Source organism: Nanorana parkeri, unplaced genomic scaffold, assembly GCF_000935625.1.
Source record: "Nanorana parkeri isolate BGI_ZX_2015 unplaced genomic scaffold, ASM93562v1 scaffold1098, whole genome shotgun sequence".
Lineage (NCBI taxonomy): Eukaryota > Metazoa > Chordata > Amphibia > Anura > Dicroglossidae > Nanorana > Nanorana parkeri.
Genome location: NW_017307366.1, coordinates 386,121 through 407,167, shown reverse-complemented (window position 1 = coordinate 407,167; position 21,047 = coordinate 386,121). Strand labels below are relative to the sequence as shown.

At 44.8% G+C, this 21,047-nt stretch overlaps 1 protein-coding gene and 1 long non-coding RNA gene across 2 annotated transcripts in view; one reads left to right on the top strand and one right to left on the bottom strand.

Annotated features, from left to right (window-relative positions):
- The window catches only part of PIK3C2B (phosphatidylinositol-4-phosphate 3-kinase catalytic subunit type 2 beta), a 311,550-nt gene that overhangs the window by 174,134 nt on the left and 116,369 nt on the right, over positions 1 to 21,047 (bottom strand).
- The window catches only part of LOC108796353, a 25,092-nt gene continuing 6,401 nt past the window's right edge, over positions 2,357 to 21,047 (top strand). Inside the window, exons 1-2 of the long non-coding RNA XR_001941794.1 lie at positions 2,357 to 2,367; positions 11,254 to 11,260. This is a non-coding gene — a long non-coding RNA (uncharacterized LOC108796353). The remainder of the gene's footprint in view (positions 2,368 to 11,253; positions 11,261 to 21,047) is intronic.

The following is a 21,047-nucleotide window of genomic DNA, read 5'->3' as shown; positions in this document are numbered from 1 at the left end:
CTATAGTGTCAGCACCTGTTAATTGATACACGTGAGTTTAAATACAAATAACAGGAATACAATTATTTCTTACAATATAGAGACGGTGTCAATAATTTTGTCCAGTCCAGTTCTGGAGTTTTGCGTGGAATGTCTCAGGTTTGGCTTTTTTTTCTCAACTTTTTTTGTGTCATACCAATACAAACAAAATAAATAAACATGAGAATGCCTAAACATTTTTAATTGCAACAATTTTCTATGCAAAGTGGTGCATTATCTGACAGAAATGCAGGGGTGCCAATATTTTTAGCCATGACTGTAAGTGTGATGGTGGCAGTCTTAAAATCTACGGCTGCCATCAGATTATAGCTTTAGCACTATGAGCCTCACCCTGCAAAGAGATTTTCCAGCTCGTGAGACAACAGTCTAGCAGACAGTGATCCTCCCTGGGGTGTATCAAATCTGCAGTTAACCCTTACACACACAATAGCTGCCATCATGTGTTTTAATGGAACAGCACAGTTCAAAGGGTCTGTTATAGTAGTTCTGACCCATAAGAAATGTGTGTCTTCCCCTGCAGCAATAAAACAGGGTGTAAAATAATGTAGCAGGGGTGTAAATAAAAATCAGTGTCCCATAGCAAAATTTTACATGGGGCCCCCCCGAAACCGCAACCCCATCCACCTCCGCAACCTAACCCCGCCCAAAAAATAAAAACAAGGAATGCCAAGTACTCCCTGTCAAGAGGGCATGCTGGGATGTGTACTCCATGCTGGGATATGTAGTCACTGTTGGAAGAGAACATGCTGAGATATGTAGTCCCTGTCAGGAGAGGGCATGCTGCGATGTGTAGTTCCTGTCAAGAGAGGGCACGTTGGGATGTGTAGTCCCTGGCAGGAGAGGGCATGTTGGGATGTGTAGTTCATGCTGGGACCTGTAGTCTGGCTGGGAAGTTGCATTGGCCTGGTGCCATTAATGTAAACTACTTCCCTTGTCACCTAGCTGCCAAAGTTGCACTTTATTTGCAGCTCTTTTGGCACTGTGTCCTGTGCTCTCACTTATCTCCCCACTGACCTCAGCCAGGGCTGATTCTACATGAAAGGAGGGAACACATTGGCTTCTCTGTGCCTGTAAATCACTTTCTCAATATGCAGTGTATGGCCAGTTTAAAGTATATTTCCACTTTTGCAGCCATGTTGGAATAACACATTTCTTATATTTATAACACGCTTCCATTTACATATAGCATTTGAGGTTGAATCAAGTTCAACCTTTGTAATAGCATAAGTTAAATAATAGCATAGCATAAGCTAAAAAAATTTTAAAAATACTTCTAGCTTTTACTTGGATTAGGGTTTCCACTTGGCTTCTTAATAGTTAACATTACAACTTCTTTGTAGTGTTAGGAGGGGTTCTGAGTAGTTTGTTGATCCTATCTGTACTAGTGCCTGTCCTAACAAAGGGTTAAAGGACTATAAGTTACTTTCTGAGGAAAAACCTGGAATCAGCCATGTTGTCTGCTGCAACAAAACATCTAAAAGGTAAGAAAGCCAGAGTGTAATGCCGAGGCAGTAGTAAGAATCTCAGCTGCGGAGGCTATACAATTATAGGGGTGTTCCTTAGGGTACGGCTTCAGGGTCGGGTTCCAGGCGTCACTCTCAAAGTCTTAAGGGGAGAGTTTGGAACCCTACCATCATGTGCCGCAAATTAACAAGGGTGTATCACTATTAATTTAGGGTAATTTAGCATACAACGTGTAACTCATATAAGCATAGTGGGAGTGAGAGTCCCAATGGTAAATAGGCAATCCTTGCAAGGTAGTTGTATTTAGTGAGGATATCAGCAAGCACTAGCAGAGATCTCTGTTATAGTCACAGAGAACGTATACTTGCTGTTTGGCAGTGTTCAAGCTGAGACGGTATGAGGTTATCCTGGGTTCTGAGTCCACACAGCAGGGAGCAGGCTGTCAGCTGGCGTTCACAACGAATAATAGAAAGCCATACTTACCTGGCTTCCTGCTATTTATGAGGAGTGGAAAGGGGAGGTGCTGGTGACGCTTTGCGGCCCGATGCGTTCCACGCTGGAATGCATCGGCGAATTCACTTCCTGCTTGCGACTGCGGTCCACCCTGGAACGCACGCCGCGATCGTTACAGTACCCCCCTCCCCCCAAGGGAAGCCCTCCCGGGGTTCCCAAGTGGGGACGGTTTAGATGGGTGTCTGAGGTGGAACCTCTTTACTAGGTCCGGAGCATGGACCTCCCGGCTGTTTTCCCAGGAGTCGTCCTGGGGACCGTAACCCTTCCAGCGGATCAGGTACTGTAATCTGTTCCAACGTCTCCTAGAGTCCAGGATCTCTTCCACTTCGTACTCCTCATGATCCATCACCCGTACCGGAGGGCACGGAGGAGGAGAGCGATCGGGGAAAGGGTCCGGACAACAAGGCTTGAGTAAGGAGACGTGGAACGTAGGATGAACGTTAAATCCCTCGGGCAAGGTGAGTTTCATGGTGTTCACATTGATAACCCTTTCTATAGGGAAAGGACCCACAAACTGTTTACCCAATTTCCTGGAGGGGGTTCCCAAGCGTAGATTTTTGGTGGAGAGCCAAACCTTGTCCCCGATGCTATAATTGGGAGCAGGTCTCCTCCGGAGGTCATAGTATCGTTTCTGGTTGTTTTGAGCACGGGTGAGATTGTCACGTAATACTGCAGTCATTTTCCTGAGGTTCGCCAGATAGTCAATGGCTGCGGGAACATTAGAGGAAATCACAGAACCCGGTAAGGGGTTTGGGTGGAATCCGTAGTTGGCAAAAAAGGGGGAGTGGAGTGTAGATGAGCTGGTGGAGTTGTTATAAGCGAATTCCGCTTGTGGAAGCAGCTAGAACCAGTCATCCTGGAGGTGCGTGCAGTAACACCTGATGTACTGCTCCAGGCATTGATTTATACGCTCTGTCTGCCCATTTGTCTGGGGGTGATAGGCGCTAGACAAACGGTGGTCAATGTGGAACGATGCACAGAGAGCCCTCCAGAACCGGGAAATAAACTCCGCGGTCGGAAATGATCTGGGAAGGTATTCCGTGTAATCGCACCACTGTTCCTAAAAATGCATTAGCTGTTTCTTTTGAGGAGGGAACCTTGGTTAGTGGGGTGAAATGGGCCATTTTAGTTAGTCGGTCAACCACCACCATGATGGTGTTGTGACCCGAGGATGGAGGTAAGTCAACAATAAAGTCTAATGACACGGAGTCCCATGGTTTCTCTTGTATAGGTAGGGATGTCAGCAGCCCGTATGGAGGTTGTTTCCCATGTTTACAGGTGGTGCAGATCTGACAGGAAGAGACATATTCTCTCACCGTTTTGCTCATCTGGGGCCACCAAAAGTGGCGATGGATGAGGTCCAGGGTCTTTGTGACACCTGGGTGTCCCGCTAAGGTCCCATCATGTAGAAGTTTAAGGATCTTGACCGTCAAGGGGGAGGTATGTACAGTTTTGCATTTTTGTACAGAAATCCTTCCCCGTCGCGTTCGAGACCCTGAGGGATCACTGAAGAGGTAGAGGTTAGGCATACCTTTAGCTGGGTCTTTAGACTAATATTGGCAAGGACTATCCTATCAGAGGATATGACTGAGGAAGGAGCTCGGAGTGGTGGTTGAGTCTCTAACATTCTGGAGAGAGCATCAGCCTTCCCGTTTTTTGTACCTGGTCGGTAAGTAATTTGAAAATCAAATCTTCCGAAGAACAGGCTCCAGCGGACCTGGCGGGCCGACAGTGTCTTACTTGTCTGCAGATATTGCAGGTTCCTGTGGTCGGTGTATATCGTTATGGGGTATCTGGTGCCCTCCAGCAGATGCCTCCAGGTTTCAAGTGCACACTTTATGGCTAGTAGTTCTTTTTCTCCCACAGGGTAGTTGTTCTCTGCGGGGTTGAGGGATCTGGAGAAAAATGCTATGGGATGCAATGGTTCAGAAATAGAGGTTCTCTGGGAGAGAATAGCTCCAATGGCTAGTTGGAATGCATCTACTTCAAGCACGTAATGGCTCTCAGGGTTTGGCAATTTTAATATTGGAGCAGAAGTGAACTTCTGTTTTAGGGTGTCAAACGCAGCCTGAGATTCCTCAGACCAGGTGTAGTTTAATAATGGACTTGTCAGGCGGGTAAGTGGTTTTACAACAGCTGAGAAGTTTCTAATGAACTTCCTGTAAAAATTGGCGAACCCTAAGAACCTTTGTAAGGCTTTTCTGGAAGTAGGGGTAGGCCACTGGAGGATACAATCCACCTTGGCCTGCTCCATCTGTACTCCATGTGGGGAGATCACATAGCCCAGGAACGATATGGTTGATCTTTCAAAACTGCATTTTTCCCCCTTCACGTACAAGGAGTGGGCCCTAAGTCTCGAGAGAACCCACCTGACATGCTTCCTGTGGTCCTGGAGGTTGTCTGAGTAGATGAGGATATCATCTAGATAGACAACGACACATGTATCCAGGAGGTCTCGGAAAATATCATTTATAAATGCCTGAAAAGTGGCAGGGGCGTTGCAAAGGCCAAAAGGCATTACTGCGTATTCAAATAGCCCATAACGTGTTCTGAAAGCCGTCTTCCACTCGTCTCCTCTTTTAATGCGGATTAAATCATACGCACCTCTGAGGTCAAGTTTGGTATATAATTGCGCCGTCTGTAATCTCTCTATCAGCTCTGGGATGAGAGGTAAAGGATAACGGTTTTTCACCGTTACTTTATTTAATCCGCTGTAATCTATGATGGGTCTGAGGCTCGAGTCTTTGTTTTTAACAAAAAACATCCCTGCACCCAGCCGGTGATGTAGAGGATCTAATGAACCCTTTCCTTAGGTTCTCTTCCAGATAATTTTTTAGATGCTCCAATTCCGGCTGGGACAATGGATATATCCTCCCTGTTGGTATGGCTGCTCCTGGTATTAATTCTATTGGGCAATCGTATGGCCTATGCGGAGGGAGAACCTCCGCATTCTGTTTATTGAAAACGTCAGAAAACTCATGGTACTGACTAGGAATTTCTTCGGTGGAAATCTGCAACAGGGGAGATATGGGGTAACATGTCTCTTTACAGAAAGTGGAATCAAGACCGATACCCCCTTGAGCCCTCCTGGTTCAGGAGGACAGACCTTAGGCTCAGGTCCCTCCCTAGGTGGTCCTGCGTTTAGATTCATGGTCTCCCGCAACTCCTGATTTTCCAGCTGTAGCTCCTGGACTGTTTGGGTTAGAGTTTCTACCCTTTAGGTAAGGGTGACGATATGGCCTGCTAGCTCCGCTGGATTCATTCTTTTGCGGTCTATTATTCTGTAATGCCGAGGCAGTAGTAAGAATCTCAGCTGCGGAGGCTATACAATTATAGGGGTGCTCCTTAGGGTACGGCTTCAGGGTCGGGTTCCAGGCGTCAATCTCAAAGTCTTACGCGGAGAGTTTGGAACCCTACTGCCAGAAAGCCAGAGCCGTCTATATGCTATGCAGACGCTACCTATCCTCCTGAAACACAAAGACGTAATTAGTGAGGATATCAGCAAGCACTAGCAGAGATCTCTGTTATAGTCACAGAGAACGTATACTTGATGTTTAGCAGTGTTCAAGCTGAGACGGTATGAGGTTATCCTGGGTCCACACAGCAGGGAGCAGGCTGTCAGCTGGCGTTCACAACGAATAATAGAACGCCATACTGACCTGGCTTCCTGCTATTTATGAGGAGTGGAAAGGGGAGGTGCTGGTGACGCTTTGCGGCCCGATGCGTTCCACGCTGGAATGCATCGGCGAATTCACTTCCTGCTTGCGGCTGCGGTCCACCCTGTAACGCACGCCGCGATCCTTACACAGAGTTAGACTTTCCAGTAACTCTATTTCCAGTAGTCTTCCAGGACATCATTGTGAGAGATGGTGGCTCCTCTCTAAACTACAGGAAAGGAAACACATCACCCATTCAAATTTATAAGGTCCACCTCATCTCCAGTCTCTCGAGTCATCACGAGAACCGAAGGAAAACTAAAAAAAGCAAAAACAGACAACACAACCAGAAAAGATCACCACAATAAACACTAAAGGGTGGGAACTTGCTGTCCTGGAAAACTACTGGAAACCGATAGGGTTACCGATAAGTCTAACTCTGGATTTCCCATTACGTCTTTCAGGACAGCATTGTGAGAGGATAACTAAGAACTTACCCACATCTAGGGCGTGACTACGGTTTGAAGTACCTTTTGACCAAAGGCATGATCCCCTGAAGAATTAAGATCCAAGGGGTAATGTCGGATGAAGGTAGAGAAGCTCGACCATGTGGCAGCTTTGCAAATTTGTTCCGGGGTAGCACCAGCTCTCCCAGCCCAAGAGGCTACTAAGGCTCTAGTAGAATGAGAAGGCATTGTAGGCTTCTCCAATAGACTGTCCAAGCCATCTAGCTAAAGAGGACTGCCCGCCCTTGTACTTCCCAGAAAAAAGGACAAATAACGCATCTGATTTCCTAAATTCTTTAGACACCTGAAGGTATGGTAGCAAGCAATGTCTAACGTCTAGACAGTGAAAGGATAATTCCTTGTCATTAGTGGGATTTGGACAAATTTAGGTAGGACAATTTCCTGTGATCTGTGGAATGTTTAGAAAATTTTCGACAAAAAGGCAGGATCTGTTTTTAAGATAACACGATCATCAAAAATAGAAAGAAATGGTTCCCTGATGGACAAGGCTTGCAGTTCACTTATTCCAAGAGTCGGAGTTAAAGCAATCGAAAAAAATATTTTTAGTTTAAGAACTCTGAGCGAGGACTCACTTAAAAGCTTAAAAAGGGAACCTGTAAGGCCCTGCAATACTGTAGACAAATCTAACTGGGGAATGACTCAGACAGGCACTCGTCTAATTCCCTTGAGAACTTTAAAGAATCTAGATATAAGCTGATCTTCTGCAAGGGAGACCGGAAGAAAAACACTAAGCGCAGCTACATGTACCTTAAATGTACTAAGCGCTAAACTCTTGTCGGCCCCCTCTTGCAGGAAATCTACAATAGCTGGGATATCTGGGTTCCTTTTCCTGTAGGCACTAAAGGTCTTCCATACTTTTCCATAAATCTTCCTAGTTACTAGTTTACGACTAAGTAGAAGGGAATCAATTACTCTATTGGTAAGACCCCTAGCGCTTAGGATGTCTTCCTCAGATAAAAGGCTGTTCGATTGAATCTGATCACCTCCGGATGTAGGACCGGGCCTTGAGAGATGAGATTCGGCCTGTCAGGAATAGTCCTAGGTGGGCGGTCCAGGAGGGAGTGAACCATACCCTTTTGGGCCAAAAAGGCGCAATTAAAATAGGCTTTGTTTTCTCTAGAAGGAACTTCTGAAGGACTCTGTGAATAAGATGGAACGGAGGGAAGGTCTAAAGTGGAGAATCCCAGGGGTTTGACAGTGCGTCTACTGCCAAAGCGGAGTCTCTTGGATGCAGTGAAACAACAAAAATTGATCCATCTTTGCATTTTCCTGTGAGGAAAATGATCTGCTACTGGAGGACCCCATTTCTCTGACAGGAGAGAAAAGACTTCCGGGTTTAGACTCCACTCATCCTGAAGTATCTGATGACGACTGAGGTAATCGGCTAGGACATTCTGGGTTCCCTTCAAGTGAACTGCTGATAAGGAGGCCAGATTCATTTCCACCCAGGAAAAAAAATATTTGGCTAGACTCTGCAGAAGAGGACTTCTGGTGCCTCCAAGAGATGATGGCCTTTCAGCCTGTCTTGAAAGACTCCGATAGTATTCACTATCGCTTTTGATTCCCTCCAGTTTGTGGACATCCCTGACTCTCTCTGTAACCACTGTTCCTGAGCTATTTGACTAGCTCGGTGTGCCCCCAACCCTCAGGAGCTTGCATCCGTCGTCAGTTTCATTGAGGCTTGGAAGGAGCACTGAAGACCAGATTGGAGATGTGTCTGGTTTTCGCCACCCCCACAAACTTCTCTTCACGGCCGAAGGAAGCAGGACCACAGAGTCTAAACAGTTGGAAGTGGCCTCTGGTGAAACCGTACCCAACTTACTGCAGGCAAACATGTGAGATGTGAGAGTAAAACCCTTGACCTATCTCCTGCTTCGGGAGTGATAAATCTTTGAACTACCAACTCCCCCAACAAGAGACAAAGAGCCTCTGCTTTGGCCAAATGCTTTGGAAGATTTGTGACAAGAAAACGCCTGGGAGGAAAACTGATGTACTGTCACGGACATTCCCAGCTGCAGCGTCTGGGCCGCAGATCCCGGGCCCTCCTTCAGCTCAGACGTCACGGAGTGACGTCACGCTCCGCCCACGCCCGCGCGCTCCCTCCTTAAAAGCGAGGGAGAGTCAATTGCTCGGCATTCAGTCAATGGATAACTGTACGCTGAGCAATTGCTCCCATACCCCCCAACTGAACTGCCACAACCTGCTGGTGGAACCCGTGAACCCTCACAGGAGTGAGTACCCAGCTCGTCAGCACAGCTTACCTCTCTCCCGTCTGGCAAGGACTGCACTGCTCGTCTCAACTGCAAGTATTTCAGCTTAACAGCCTGTGATCATTTTACAGCCTTATACTAGCGCCATCTGCTGGTTCAACTACAGATTACACCCTCCTATAGAACTGCTTGTACTCTGGACTCTCACTGTGTATAGTTGGAGCTTCCCCAGGCAATTGCGCAGGGGTTTATGTGATAAATTGTGGGGAGTTATACGTTAACCCTTGGTTGTGGGTACTGTATTTAATCACCAGTATATGCGGTAATACACTGGTAACTCCTCCCATTGTTTCCCGTGGTAAATGATGCTTGTGGGAACTGCGCCCCCTCACTAGACCTAAGAGGGTTAAAGCAGCATCCCCAATCTGAACCACTCCTTCACCACATTGGGGAAAGCCCTGAGGTTCCTTCTTGAGCTCCATAGGAAGGGGGTAGAGCTTTACATGTACTCCAATCTGTAGCCCTGTTCAGATTCAGGATGAATTGATTGGAGGTAATCTCAATTCAGTGTGGGAGGAAGCCCCCTAACCTTCTACCCACTTGAAGAAGACAGTCCTTGCTGATTTGGGGCTTGGGAGGAAGGATTAAAGATAAGCCCCCTCAGCCCCTACCCTTTTGACCTGACCAATTGTTTTTTGGGCTCATCTTCCTTACTTTCTTGAGTTTTATTGCTGGGTCCCCTTTTTCTTCCCTGGGAAATCTCTTTTCTTGTCTGCAGTGCATTCTGTCTCTAATTCAGGTCCAAAAAGTATGTCACGTTTTGAGGCAGAACCACCCTCCCAAGCTTTCTGCCATAAGGCCCAGCGAGAGGAGTTAATGGAGAACTATGGGGTAAGGGCTTTTCCCCATAGTTCTCCTAAGGGTAAAGGGAGGACACAAACTAGCATCCTCCCGTCACCCAAAGCTCAGTACAGCTAGCTCCCCCGTCCGTTCCGCCAGTCAGCGCTGGAGGATCGGATAGGGGAGGGGGAATCCAGTCACTCCCCTGTCACGGCTCTCTGCAGTGACAGGATCGAGACGTGAGCGAACTCCAGTATGCGTTTGCACACTTCCCGATCTACTGAGCCGACCTGTGACAGTTTCATTGTCACAGGTCGGCTAGAACTATGAGGATGAGTGAAAATCACTCACCTCATAGTTCTCCTTTAATAAGCGCTGAGGACCTAGCGGTCATCCTAATGGATTCAGCAGAAGCACCTGCAATAAATCAAACAGCCTTAAAGAGCATTGGAAGAAAGTCTGTTCCCTGGGGGTTCCTGCCATCAAGTGGGTTCTCAATTGGGAGAGTCAAAACTCCAGATTTCTAGCCACACAAGTAGTGGCTAAGGCAGGCTTAAGATTTATTAGAGAAGAATCCCAAGCTCTTTTGAGCAAGATCTTCCTCTTCTTGTCCATGGGATCCCTAAGAACTCCCATGTTCTCAAAAGCCAGGTCTGACTTCTTGAAGACTTTGGCTAAAGGAGCATCCGATTTGGGAATCTTGTTCCAAACTAAGGCGGGGTCATCGTCAAACGGAAACCTCTTCTTAAGATTGTTAGGTCTGAGAGGCTTCTTCTCTGGGTCTGACCGCTCTTTAAGACCTGTCTCTGAAAGAACCTTATGCAAAGGAAAAGCATTAGATTTAATTTGTTGTAATTCCTGATGCATGCGATCAAGTCTAGAAAGCTGAACACATTCTTCTTGTATTTCCAAGGTGCTATAAACGGTACTCAGTTTCTCAACATCCTCTAGAGATAACTTATATCTGGAAGCACTGGTGATGTCATCCTGGTTACGAACAAACATCGCATTTCTCCTTAGATGCCACTTTAGTTCTTTCTGTAGCCTTCGCCTGCCGAAAGAGTACCCAAGATTTGTAAAGTCTTGTCCAAAATACTGTCCAACACCCAGGTCAAGAGTGCCACTCAACACCTAAGCGTCCTACACCAAGTGACCCCAGGTGGAGAAGAAGGTCAGGGGTAACAGGGAGGTGAGATTTTGAATAAAAGAATCCACCATATCTGAACCGGGCTGGTGCCAGAGTGACCACTGCTGTAGAAGACTGCAGAGGTTGCATAGAGTCCATTATGCGGAGTGTGCTGGGATAAGCAGACCTGCCAGTGTCCAAACAGTCGCTACTGAGAGCGGCACACAGACATGACCAGCCAAAGGCCCCCCCTTCCTCCCGCTCCAGAATGGGGCCTGGAACGCAGGGCCTCCGTGCGCAGAACTGACATGACTCGCACCGGAAGTAACGTACATGGTAATTCGTCTGGCCGTGGAACACCTCCTTGGGACCAGCCATGGGACCAGCGGATGCTCGTTTCCAGGGGCCCAGCCATGGGAGATCAGTCAGCCCTGGTCCTGCAAGGAGACCTGAAGGAGAAAGGGAAGCCAGCAGACACTACAAAAGTGGAAATACGCTTTAAGTACGATTATGATACTGGCCCTCAGAAGTAACTGCATAGTTTCGATGGAAAACTGAGAGCTCTTGAGCTGCCATTTGCAACCACTTTTTGTGGACCCTCAGGTAAGCCTGTACTAAAATACCTTTTTATTCTAGAAAGCATGGTGCACATCACAAATAGTAACCTGCAATTTACAAGGTCATGAAACTCTTTTTTTGGCATTACTGTTTCCAAAGTACATATTTGGAATTAGGTAACAATTTATAAACCACACAGTACATAGTATTTTTTCAGGCAACGATGCCACAATCGGTAAAGTACGTGATATAGTTGCAACCGCCAGACCCAGACACGACCATCGGATTGCTAGACAGAGAAGCGTGATTAGTCACTCCAGAGTACACGTCTCCACTTCTCTAAAGTCCAGTGGCGGCGTGCTTTACACTACTGCATCCGATGCTTTGCATTGCACTTGGTGATGTAAGACTTGGATGCAGTTGCTCGGCCATGGAAACCCATTCCGTGAAGCTCTCTATGCACTGTTGTTGTGCCGATCTGAAGGCCAAACGAAATTTGGAGGTCTGTAGCTATTGACTCTGCACACAGCTGGCGACTTCTGCACACTGTGTGCTTCAGCATGCGATGACCCCGCTCTGTCATTTTACGTGACCTACCACTTCGTGATTGAGTTGCTGTTGTCCCCAGTTGCTTCCACTTTGTTATAATACCACTAACAGTTGACCGTGAAATATTTAGTAGCAAGGAAATTTCATGGAACACCCGAATCCAATGATTTGGAGGGGTGTCCCAATACTTTTGGTAATATAGTGTGTGTGTATATATATATATATATATATATATATATATATTAGGGATGAACCGATACCATTTTTTCCAGACCAAGTACTTATACTTGTCCAAGTACTCACAGATGCAATCACTGATACATTTTTGTTTAGTGTCATGTGGCAGCTTTTCTAAAACGATACAGAGTAATGATTTCAGGGCAGTGGTGGAGAGCCAGGGCCCTGTCACAGCTGCAACTTCTGCAAACCTGGTAGTTCTCATGAAAATGCACTGGTATCTGAACAGGTATCTGAACATCCCTAAGAGAAAACACAGCAGCAGTATACAACACTATCTATTTTCTATGGTCTCAGGCTGATTGCAGTATGGAATAATGTACACCCATCCAATCAGCATTGAGTCGGCCAAACAGCATGGAGCCAGATTCCTGGCCAATCAGGAAGACGGGCCGTGGGTGATGACCCTCCTCCTGGCTTCCTGATTGGCTGGGAAGCCGGCTCCATGGTGATTGGTAATCAAGAAGCAAGGCACAGGTAATGACATGCTGCCCAGCAAGCCGGCTCCATGCTACCGAAGTACCGGTATCAATACCGAAAAAACGGTATCGGTGGCTCCCTAGTTACATAGGTTAAAAAAAAGACACAAATTTATTGAATTCAACCTATAGAGAAACAAAAACACAAAATAGAAAAACCTCCAAACACAGAACCCTATGCCTAGTTACCCACAGTTGATCCAGAAGAAGGCAAGAATAATGCATAGTTCAGTTTGCTCCAGCAGGGGAAAAAAACTATTTCCTGATCCCATAAGGCGATTGGATATTACCTGGATCAACAATCCCTTGTGTTTTTTTAGTTATAAAATCATAATCTCTAGTTACATTCTGTGCATTTAGGAATGCTTCAGATTTTTTTAAAAACAGTTAACTGAGATAGCTAGAACTAGTTCCTGAGGAAAATATATTACACGTTTTCATAGCTCTTACTGTGAAGAAAAATTTCTGTATGTAGTAAGTTCACTATATGGACCAATTATATATTTATACGTGATGATCAGATTCCCTGTAATCGCCAAATTAAGTACAGCTAATATTTCCTCATAGCCAGGGGCGTCCCGAGGCTGGGTGACACCCGGAGTGGTTACCGGGTGTCACCCCGCCTCTCCTCTCTCCTGATACTGTAGAGCGTTTGGTCCATGACCGAGCGCCCGACTTTTCAGAGGGGGGTGACACCAAAATGACTGCCAGTCATTTTGGTGTCACCCCTCCAATGGTGTCACCCGGGTGCGGGCCGCACTCTCCGCGTGACGTCACTGCTCATAGCTGAGCTCCTCCATGCCACTGTGTGTTTAGTTGCCCTTCTCTGCACTCTCTTCATTTCTACAACATCCTATGTGAACTGGTGTTCAAAACTGAACTGCATATTCCACATGAGGTCTTTCTAATCCTTTGAAAAGGGGCCAAATTATGACTCTCTCTCCGGAATCTATACCTCTTTTAATTCAAGTAAGTTTTTTGCTTAATGGGGGGTGTGGGTAGGGAGCGGATGTGAGTGGGCGTGCATGAGCGGATCTAGCGTGGATGTAGGTGCAGGCATCCTGAATATCCCAAGCATTGCCTCAGCCTTGTCGGCATGATATTCTCCCAAAACGTGGACGGACCACAGCAAAGATTCGGGTGAGCAGTGAGGATGGAGCAGATGCACGAAAGTGTCTTCCCCCTACTCTCCTCAATAATTACCTGGGCCTTGGTCTGCTGGAGGAGTGGAGGCTGATCGGTCCGTGTGGTGGAGTTGCGGTGGACCCCGCTCTGTGTGGCGGTGGGTGGACGCTGGGTGGACGCTGGCTGGTCGGCTGACAGGGAGAAGGAGTTTTGGCGGTGAACGTGGTGTTGGCTCCCTCCAGTGGCTGAGAGTGGAGGTGCAGAGTGCTGGACTGTGGAGAAGAAGCTGGTGGAGGGTGTCTTGGCTCCCCCTAGAGGCAAAGAAGGAATAGCGCGGTTGGGCAGACTGCTTAGTGATCAATATTAGCTCACGTTAAAAAAAAATATATATATAAATATATTTTATATATATATAAAATGACCAGAACTGGGACAAAAAAACAGACTGTCCAAGAGACTGCTAGTGGTGGGGGAACTAAGCAATCACCCTGTGAGCCTAAACAGGCCAGTAAAGTGAAGCAGAAAGAAGTAGCATCAGGATTGGAAAGATTTGCCAGAGGAACTACAACAGGTATCGAGACCAAACAAACAAAATGCGATTAAGTTTGGGAGATAAGTCTCTCTGTAAAGTCACTGAAGATGTATTTGAGGTGGAAGAGGGGGCCACAGGGGGGACTCTGGATATATTTAATGGACAGTTACCTTTACTAAATCCTGACGCCTCAGGTGACCCCCACTCTTAAAGATGTGTTGTCGGCAGTACAAGGCAGTAATATCACTTTGATATACATGGCGGAGCAAATACAAGCTATGCGGATAGATATATCCTTTCGCAGACAAGATATGCAAAAGTTTAGAGACAGGTTGACGGAGGCAGAAGATAGAATTAACAAGCTGGAGGATGTAAATACTTACATAGTTACATAGTATTTGAGGTTGAATAAAGACATCAGTCCATCAAGTCCAACCTATATAGGATCATCTCATGCTTAGTACTTGTACCCCTGTATATTACGGTCCCTTAGGAAATCGTCCAAAAGTTTCTTGAACAATTCCACACTCTTAGCTGAAATCACTGCCTGCGGCAGTGAGTTCCAGACCCTAACCACTCTTACTGTGAAGAACCCGCTTCGCCCCTAGTGCTGGGATTTTTTTTCCACCAATTTTAGGTGGTGGCCTCTAGTTTTTGTAATGGAGTTAATTTTAAAGAGTTTGAACATCTTGTACATGAAAATCAAATCCCCCCTTAATCTCCTATCTTCCAACGTGAACATGTTTAAATTCAGTAGCTTCGTCTCATAGCTCTGGTCCTCCATTCCCCTAATTAGTCTCCTCTCTCCAGCTCAAGAACATCTTTTCTTAGTACTGGTGACCAAAACTGGACCGCGTACTCCAGGTGGGGCCGAACCAATGATTTATAAAGTGGCACAATTATAGACTTGTCTCTGCAGTACATTCCCTTCTTAATACAGGACAAGACCCTACTAGCTTTGTTTACAGCAGCCTGGCACTGCAAGCTACCATTCAGTTTGTGGTCCACAATGACCCCCAAATCTTTTTCTATTTCAGACTTCCCTAGTGGCTTACCCATGATGGTATAGCCCATTTGTTTATTTTTATTTCCAAAGTGCATTACTTTGCATTTATCGACATTAAACCTCATGGCTATTCACTCCCTCCCCGATATCATTAATAAATAGGTTGAACAGTATGGGACCCAGCATCGAACCCTGAGGCACACCGCTCATTACACTAGCCCAGTCCGAAAAGGTGCCATTTATAGATACCCTCTGGACACGATCTCGTAGCCAGTTCTCTATCCATGTACACACCACTTCATCTATGCCCATAGATCTCAGCTTGTGTAGTAAGTGTTTATGTGGTACCGTATCAAAAGCCTTAGAGAAATCCAGATATATCACGTCTACTGACCTCCCTCCATCCATATCTCTACTTACCCCCTCATAAAAAGTTAGTCAGGCAGGAACGGTCTTTCCTGAACCCATGCTGATTGTCATTACCTATCCCATTATCCTGAACAAATTCAACCAAATAGTCCTTAATTATTCCCTCTAGCAGTTTACAAACTACCGATGTTAGACTGACCGGCCTATAGTTCCCAGGTTGGAATTCCTAGCCCTCCGCCAATCACTTGGCACTATACCAGTCATTAAGGAATCCTTAAAAATTAGGAATAATGGTCTAGTTATAACCTGGCTTAGTTCCTTAAGTACCTTGGGGTGCAGGTTATCCGGACCCACTGCTTTGTTTGCATTAAGCAGTTTAAGTCTTTGTTGTATCCCAGTTTCCGTCAACCACTGGGGTATATTTTGAGTTAAACTATGAGTTTTATCATGTATGTCAAACCCATTTCCCTCCTGAGTGTATACTGAGGAGAAAAAAGTGTTCAGCGCCTTGGCCCTCTCCTTGTCATTTGTGACTAGCTTCCCTCTTTTGTCCTTTATTGGGCCTATCTGCTCCTTCCTCACCTTTTTACTGTTTATGTATTGGTAGAATTTTTTTTGGTTCTTTTTACTAACTGTGGCGATATGCTTTTCGCACTCTATTTTAGCTTCCCGGATTACTAGTTTGCATTTTTTATTACATTCTTTGTAGTTAAGGAACGCCAATGCTGTCCCCTCCATCTTATATTTGATAAATGTGCCGATCTTAGAATGGCGTTGCAAAAAGTTAATATTAATTCTCGTAGATTGAAGTACTGGAAAATAGAGCAAGGCGTAATAACATCAGAATGATAGGAGTGCCTGCACAGACTGAGGGATTAAAACCGGTGGCGTGTATGGAAAAGTGTATATTAGAGACAATAGGAAAATAACATTTATCTCATATTTATGATTGAAAGAGCCTATAGAATTCCTGCACAAACTCATGTACATGAGAATTTGCCAAGGACTATGCTGATTAGAGTGGCTAACTACAAAGACAAGGAGGCAATCCTCTGGAAAGTTCGAGAACTGGGAGCTATATTTATAACAGGTGAGAGAGTGATGTTATTTTCAGACTTTTCACAGGAAGTTCAGAAAAAAAGGGCTCAATTTCAGGAAGTGAAAAAATGAATGTGCCAGATGAAAATACAATATTCAATGCTATATCCAGAAAAAATGTGTATAATTACCAATGAAATTACTAATTTTTTAAAATCTCCTTTAGCAGTTTGGGCCTGGTTGGATAAATATCCTGTGAGGCCAGAAGCTGTGAGGAATAATGTGGGATCTGAGGATAGAGTATATTTAATATTGAGTACACCACGCAGAGATCTGGAGTGTAAGATGAATGTTTGGGTGAAGTTAATGTCTCTTATCCCCTATTTGCCTCCTGAGTCGAGTATATATGTTGTATTGTTTTTCCACGCAAGTACCAAATCTCTACTTATATTGGAGGGGTATCTCCAATGGTTGGGAAGCGTATTATATGGTAGTATGCTCGGTATATAAGAACTAAATATAAATGGATAAGCAAAAAATATCAATAATATCTTGGAATGTTAGGGGTCTGGGGAATAAGACAAAGCGCTGTGCGGTACTATACAGCATTATGTCTCCCAAGCCGTCAATTATTAGCTTTTTCATGTATACAAGCATTGTGTGATAAAGAGGGTAGATATGTATTTTTGCATTGTAAAACCTATGATGTAGAATGCGTGCTGGTAAATACAGCTGCTTTGGTGTTGGGTGTTAATTAAATGAACAACAGGTGCACTAGATGGGCAACAATGAGATGACCTCCAAAACAGGAATGGTTTTACAGGTGGAGGCCACTGACATTTGTTTGCCTGCTCATCTTTTCTGACTGTTTTTCACTAGTTTTGCATTTGGCTAGAGTCAATGTCACTACTGGTAGCATGAGGCGATACCTGGACCCTATAGAGGTTGCACAGGCATGCCAACTCCTCCAGGATGGCACATTAATACGTGCCATTGCCAGAAGGTTTGCTGCATCTCCCAGCACAGTTTCAATAGCATGGAGTAGATTCCAGGATACAGGCAGTTAATCTAGGAGAGCTGGACAGGGCCGTAGAAGGTCCTTAACCCATCAGCAGGACTGGTATCTGCTCCTTTGTGCAAGGAGGAACAGGATGAGAATTGCCAGAGCCCCACAAAATGAGCTCCAGCAGACCACTGGTGTGAATGTCTCTGACCAAACAATCAAAAACAGATTTCATGAGGGTGGCCTGAGGGCCCGATGTCCTCTATTGGGCCCTGTGTTCACTGCTCAGCACCGTGGAGGTCGATTGGCATTTGCCATTGAACACCAGAATTGGCAGGTCCGCCACTGGCACCCTGTGCTTTTCACAGATGAGAGCAGGTTCCCCCTGAGCACATGTGACAGACATGAAAGGGTCTGCAGAAGCCATGGAGAACGTTATGCTGCCTGTAACATCGTTCAGCATGATCGGTTGGGGTGGTGGGTCAATGATGGTCTGGGGAGGCATATCCATGGAGGGACGCACAGACCTCTACAGGCTAGACAATGGCACCCTGACTGCCATTAGGTATCGGGATGAAATCCTTGGACCCATTGCCAGAACCTACGCTGGTGCAGTGGGTCCCGGGGTCCTCCTGGTGCGCGACAATGCCCGGCCTCATGTGGCGAGAGTATGCAGCCAGTTTCTTGAGGATGAAGGAATTGATACCATTGAATGGCCCCCACGCTCGCCTGACCTGAATCCAATAGAACACCTCCGGGACATTATGTCTTGGTCCATCCAATGCTGCCAGGTTGTACCTCAGTCTGTTTAGGAGCTCAGTGATGCCCTGGTACAGATCTGGGAGGAGATACCCCAGGACACCATCCGTCGTCTAATTAAGAGCATGCCCTGATGTTGTCAGGCATCCATACAAGCACGTGGGGCCATACAAACTAATGAGTACCATTTTGAGTTGCTGCAATGAAATTTCAGCACAATGGACTAGTCAGCTGCATCATTGGTTCACTTTGATTTTCGGAGTGTCTTTGAATTCAGCCCTCTGTAGGTTGATCATTTTTCATTTCCATCAAAGGATGTGCTATCCTTTAGTTCCTAACACATTACCCAGTCCAGAACAGTAGATATCCAGCATGATATTTTTTCCCCATTGAGATCTGCTCAGTTTCCAAAGTGTTCCTTTAATCTTTTTGAGCAGTTTATATACACTGAGTGGCCAGATTATTATGACCACCCCATCAGTACTTTGTTGGGCCACCTTTTGCCTTCAATACAGCAGCGATTCTTCTTGGCATTGACTCCACGAGATGTTGAAAGGTGATGCGAGGAATCTGACACTATGCCTGATGAATAGCACTGTCCAGTTCTGTGAGATTTGATGGTTGTGGAACTAGCTGCCTGATGGCTCTTTCAACTTCGTCCCACAAATGCTCAATTGGATTGAGATCTGGTGATTGTGGGGGCCACCTAAGCAAGGAAAAGTCTCCATCATGTTCTTGAAACCACTCCAGCACAATACAAGCACCGTGGCATGGCGATTGTCTTGTTGGAAGAAGCCATCTCCTTCTGGGATACGCCATCAACATGATAAGATGAACTTGATCAGCAACGATACTTTGGTATGTTGTGCTATTCAGACATGGTTCCACACGAATTAAAGGGCCCAAATCATGCCAGGAAAACATACCCCAAACCATAACACTGCCCCCACCAGCTTGAAGGGTTGTACTCATGCATGTGGGGTGCATGCTTTCATGCTGTTTCCGCCAAATTCTCACTCTGCCATCTGCATGATGCAACTGGAAACGTGAATAGGACCACATGACTTTTTTTCCAATGCTCGACTGTCCAATCCTTATGTTCCTGTGCGAATTGGAGACGTTTTATCTTGTTAACTGCAGGCAGCAAAGGTGTTCGAACAGGCCTCGTATACGATGCAGTGTACGGCGAACAGTGCGTTCAGAGATCATTTGAGAAGATGCCTGATTTTTTAGCATTTAGAAGTACTGGGAAGAAGGAGAGAATGCTGGAAGACTGTTGGCACAATTAGCGAAGGCGCAAGGGCAAGTTCCATTTGTAAATGTGTTGAAGTATATGGATGACCAATTGTGCAGCGAGTCCGATAAAATTCTTTCAATCTTTAAACAGTATTATGAAAGGGTTTATACTACTAGAGTAAATTATAGCAGTGTAGATCTGGCAAGCTATATAAGTAATATCCCATTTAAAATGTTACCTCAGGTTGATAAAGATAGTTTGGAAACTCCTCTTACTATCCAAGAATTAGAGGCAGCTGTGGCTAGTTTTCCAAAGGGGAAGGTCCAGGCTTGGATGGCTTACCAATAGAGATATATAAGAAATATGCCTCTCTTCTGCTCCCTGTGTTATTACAAACTTTTGAGGAAGTTTTAGAAATGGGAAAATTACCTGAGCCAATTTATATGGCTGCAATCATAGTCTTACAAAAGAAGGGGAAGGATGTACTAATGCCGTAGTCATATAGGCCTATAGCTTTGTTAGGAGCTGATGTTAAGATTTTGGCAAAAGTTCTGGCGAATAGGTTATCCGGTTATTTAAATGGTAATAAATCCAGATCAAAGTGGATTTATGCCTAATAAGTCAACGGCGATAATGTGCGCAGGATGTATGTGAATATGCAAGTTCCTTCAGAGATAATGGGGATTAGAGCTTTATTATCCCTGGACATTGCTAAAGCATTTAATAGCATTGACTATCTTAAGAGCATTTGGTTTTGGTCCCCGATACATTTCATATATTCAATTATTATACGCCAATCCCTTAGCAAAAATCCAAGTAAATAAGGCCTTATCCTCTGCCTTTAAATTGACGAGGGGAACTAGACAGGGCTGTCCCGTCTTCCCTTTTATTCGCATTGTTGTTAGAACAGTTAGAACAATTGAGGCTAAAAGGAATTAAACTATAAGGTCTATACATATTATTATACATATTGTTACATGGGCATCCTGGAAGCCATCTTTGTCTGTCTGTTAGAGCAGTTTATGAGGTGAATGCAAGTTCATGATTCGTGGACAAAGACTCACAGCAACATTTTAAGAGCCTTACCACATACTTTCCCAGGTTGTAAATTGTGGGAGTCCCAGACAACAAACACAAGATAAGGACTGGAGACTTTTAATTTTTTTTCTCTCATTACTGGAAAAAAGGTCTCATTATAAAAATTGCCTTAGATTTAGTACTATTAATTGCAAGAGATTATATTAGCAATAATTTCTATTGCTACTTAATTGAATAATTTCGGATATTTTTTTATATATATATATTCTTACAATATTCAACCTATATTCATTATATATTGTTTGGTTTTACTCATTGAAACATATTAGTATGTATTATTAATATGGTGGGTTTGTGTTTTAAGTACAATGAATTAGGTTGGATATATCTATGTTTTTATCAGTGAAACTATATGTGAATAACCATTGTGTCTTCGTACCAATTACTTCACTCTCAAGGTATTTGGAAGAACATTTAATTGCCGTTGTTCAGACTTTCTCAAAGCTATATATCTATTAAGAGACAGTAAATCGGACAGATGCTGCCATAGAACAGACCACCCTATTACATTTATGGTTTTGTTCAAGGCTTAGGTCAGAGGTCTGCTTAAGGAATAATATTGGAATTTTAAGGAAAAGTCCAAAATTATTTCTAATCCAATATTGCTCCCTTTAGGTAATTGCGGGGATGGGTTTTAGAAATAATATTATTAATAATAATAATAATAATATGTATTCTCACA